A 4,848-nucleotide genomic window follows, 5' to 3' on the forward strand; every position below is an offset into this window, starting at 1 on the left:
TAAGCGGAGTAGGAAACACAGGAGCCTTAGTCTTGAGTTTATTCCTGACTAGTTTCGCAGGTATGCTTTACCAAAGGAATAAACTCAAGACTAAGACTCCTGTGTTTCCTACTCCGCTTACGTCATTATATCATATTGTTTGTTTTACTAAATGCATAGTCTACAAAGACGCTGGGGCAATTTTTTTTTTTTTTTTTTTTTTTTTTTTAAGGTGTGGGAAGTAGAACAGTTCAGCTTCTCAAAGTAGCTCTCGAAATGGGTACCTGAATGGGACTCCATCGACTTTGCCAAATCGAGTCGGTCCACAAACAAGGTAAACAAGGCTGGAGACGTTGTAAACGTCTTTGCAACCAGCGGCCGGCGAAGTTGGAAACAGTTCGAACATGTATAAAGAAAGTCATACACAAGAATATCAGATTTCTTCTGAGCAAAGTCGGTGGCCTTCGGGAAAAATGTCCGAAATGTTGTTTCCAACAAAGTCTCAAGTGGCTTGACCCCGAGAATACTGTCGTCAGTGTTTTCATTCGCTTTAAGTGGATTACGTAAATATGTTATATAGTATTGGGGAAATGCAAATGCCCACGCAGAAACTAGATATTCAATTTTCAATCAGTTTGAAGGTGAATCAGAGCGTAAAAATGTCTCGTTTGTGCAGCCCAGAGAACAAAATTATGAGAATGAGGACGGGGAAGTCAGGACACGAGTTGTGGTGCACGTCAGGATCTGTGCCCAAATAAACCTTCAGGTCGAGTTGAAGGAAACATAAAGATCTAAAGAAGCATAGCGCCTCAATTAGTCATAATAAGAACCACCCGTATACATGACATCATGCAAATCATATACGAGAAGCTGGGTCGTAACACACACGTGGCTTTTCTTCCCCAATCAAAATTAAAAAAGTGCGAAATTATATTGAGTGATTTCTCTCTGCTTGTGAAATAAAGTCAAGCTAGTGGGCAGGCGGCATTGGGTCATGTCCCAATCAAGCTTATCATTTAACGTGTTAGCCGAATACCATTGTCCCCTTACCTACCTTTTCGCGATCGGGACCTCCTTTTCCAGTATATATACCACACAGTTTGCATTGCCCATATTTGAGTATATATGTAAGCGATTATTGTGTGTGTGTGTGTGTGTGTGTGTGTGTGTGTGTGTGTGTGTGTGTGTGTGTGTGTGTGTGCGTGTACGCATGTGTTTGCTTGTATATTGCATACACATGTACTTGCCCATATAATAATGCATAAACATAAATGCAACATAATATATGGGTCAAACATATATTTATACAAAATAATATATTATATTTTTGGAGCAATTCTATTTGTAGTTAAAACTATTCGATCATTTTTTTTTTTTTTTTGCCAGCTGTTGAATTATTTAAAAATGTGATGCATCGAATAAAAAGAATTTTTATATCTGCAATGATAATGCTCATTGTAAGCCTATTATCTGCAGTGATAATGACCATTGTGGCTAGCGCGTCAGGTATAGCCACGTAGTTGTTGTGGTATGTACAATATTCCCCTCATTGTACAAAACATGACAACCACCTGGCTACACCTGCAATCATGTAATTACGCACCACGAGTGCTTGTGGCCGCATATAAGATCAGTCCAGTTATACCTTAGTAATGAGGGAGACGAACTCACCAAACCTCCTTTTCTTCTCACAGTAGCATCGTCGCTACGTTGGTGACCAATTGGAGCGACCATGGACCCATCTATCGTTGACACTCCCTAACGCCACGCTGCCCGCTACCAATGCCGTCCACGCCATTTCCCTGAAGCTGCCACCCTTCTCCATGGTTGACGCTCCCTCCTGGTTTCGCGCTCCACACAAAAGTGGACTACGTTCTCGATGCAATCCCCAAGGATATGTTCCCACTTATTTCCCAATGGCTCAATCAACACGACGACCTCATTCAGTATGATGCTCTAAAGCAGTACCTGCACCAGGAATTCACACCGTCAGCGGGCTCCATAGTCGCAAAAATGCATTAAAACACCACCGTCTATCACGGTGACCTCTACAGGTGCGACGGCCCTCTACATCAACGACAAGCCTTCTAAACGTCGTTTCCTTGTCAACACGGGGCTCTTGTAGGTCCATGTTTTCTTTCACCAGCAGCAAAATGCTGTTTCCCCAAGTACGTTGGCGTTAGGATCGTTGCCACTAAAGACACTACCATAGCCACCTACGGATGGAAGTGCCCGCACCTCATCTTCGGAAATCGCCACTACTCCTGAAACTTCATCCTGGTAGACGTCAAGTCAAGCCACATGGTTGTTGTGGTTTGTACACCCGTATCTTCGTGTGACAGGTCTGTTCAGTGTCTTCCATATCCATTTTTTGCGGTATCAAGACATGAACCCTGTTATTTATGCTCCACAAAGACTATTTAGTTTTTTGCAGAAGAGTGATGTACAATGTGGTGAGAAATCGGAACCAGTGGTAAACTATCATTGGTTCGCCTACCAGTGAATCGGTGATTGCACTAGAGAGGAAGATGATGTGGAGGTATTTTATTTGTGTATAATTTTTAAAAACATTCCCTTCTTTATATTTGTGGAAACTTATATTTTCATTATTTCTCTAGATCTCTGGTTTAGAAATATATTTCTTGGTCTCTTTAGTTTTGCTTCGTATCGAGTGGAACCAAGTATCTCCGACTTGGCAGCGTGACACGCCGACTTGAAAAGCGAGGAAAAATGGTCGTCAACTGTCTAGTCGTCATTTGACTTTTACGAAATCACTATAACGACAAAGTCGTTAAAGTGTGAGATCATAATCCAGTATCATGATCGTAGTTTTTGTTCATGCATGACAAGTGAGTAGATGTGATTAACTCGGTAAACATACAAGTTCGGGGGAACGAACTGAACCCGGGAAGTGAGTTGCATATCTCTAAACGCCACCTGTTGAACTTCAGTGAGGATGATTCGCCTTCCAAGGTCGACCTCGTTATTGCGGACGCCCGAACCTGACCCACAGCGTCAGAGATTGACAAATATTTTTTTTTTATTAATTGCAGGGTGTATTAATGTGTATACTAGTTCCCTTACAACAATTATCTTGTGTAAGTGAATGAATCTAATGGAACACCACAAAGGAATGCAGTTCCGTAGATTCTGTGTAAGGTTTGGATGTTCCTAGTCGTTCATGACTTGCATTCAAACGTTGGAAGGCAGTTAACTTGCAAAATACATCAGAATTTTCATTATTATTCCAGACTCCAAGTCAAGATATTCACGTCCAATGAAATGCTAATGTTTTCCAATGGTCTCTTGAGAATAGAGCCTGCCTTTGCCTTTTCCTGTCACGACCAGAGAGTTTGGTTATATTGATTAGTATGTCATAGTAAATTGTATTTCATTTGCATATGAATATGTAGCAGACTGCTTGACAAACCTAGGAAGCACTTTTCTTTTGTCTTATTCATACATTTTCTCGTTTCTTCTGAAAAACCTTTTCATCCTGGTAGTACACCTCAAACAATATATCATGGAGGAGGTTGGGTGGGTGTAGAAGAAACATTTGAGATGCAGTTTATACTTTAGGTGTTGGACGGCAAGCTAGAGGCAGGAAGTACGTTCTAGTTCGGAAAGAAAGAGAAAAAAAGAAAAGAAAAGGGGGGGACGGGGAACCGAGCATGTGGAAAGGGAAATATCGGAGAGGAAAAATGTCAAGCATTGGAGGAAGTTTAACATCAGAGGAAAGGGACAAAGAAAGCGTTGCGGACGAAAGAAACGTATAAAACACGGAAGGGATGGGGAGAAGAAGGAAAAAGATAGTGTTGGGGAGTAAGTGGGAGTAGGCAATGGTGGGAAGCAATAATAGGGGAAAATAAAAAGAGGAGGGAGAGCAAAGGATGTGGAAGAGGGAAGGAAAGAGAGTTGCTGGAGAAGAGAAGGGAAAGAAAGAAGGAAATGGTAAGTGAGGAGAGTGCTAGGTGTAAGGGAGCTGGACAAGTAGGGGAGATGATTGACGAAGATTGAAGAGATTGAGTGATCTGCATGAGTTGGAGGGATGAATTTGGAAAGTGAGAGAGAGCAAGTGAGATGAAAAGGGCGAACGTGTTGGAAAGAGTGTGGAGCGTAATTCGAAGACATCTTGTCAGCCCTAACGTACGCTTCCTTCATAAGGAACCAGAATTTTACTTACTGTATTGGGCATCTTCATGAAAATTACCAGTGGATTCTTTACGGATAAACTAGTAAGCCAGATCAGCTTAACTCGAAAATCAGGTAAAAATTTTCTTTCTAATGATGGAAGGAGCTCGTCAAGGTTGGCGAAAGCTTCACAAGTGCCGTTGCTAACCGAAGAAGATTAGAGAATGAGTGAGTGGAGAGTTGCAAAAGGGAATAGAGCAAAGGGAGGGCGAATCAAAAATAAATGATGGGGGATTGGGATTAGAAGAAAGAATGGGAGAATGAATGGGATATAAAAAGGGAATAGGTGTTGGAGAGGGAAGAGTAGAAAATGGAGATTAAGGTTGGAATGGATTGATGGAGGTTGAGGAAACTCAGAGAAAGCTTTACCTTGTGAGGAGACAGTGAGGGGTGATGAATATAAGAAATAAAATGGAGCTGGATTTTGGAACAGTACGAATGGAATCGTAAATACGTCCAGGGGGCGGGCAAGAAGAAAATGGCGGTTAATGTCGAAACAAGGGCGATGAGAGAAAAAGCGCCCAATGGATAAACAGTATCGAACGAAAGCAGAAACGCATTTGGATACTCACAACTGTACCAGTTCTCCTGAACGGATAGTCATCACAGACCACAGACAGACGCGTGTGTATCATCATGAATGGTGTACAAGTCTTGTAATGAATTAGTGTGAACTCG

This window comes from Oratosquilla oratoria, chromosome 36, assembly GCF_046742065.1.
Source record: "Oratosquilla oratoria isolate Oo_2021 chromosome 36, ASM4674206v1, whole genome shotgun sequence".
NCBI lineage: Eukaryota > Metazoa > Arthropoda > Malacostraca > Stomatopoda > Squillidae > Oratosquilla > Oratosquilla oratoria.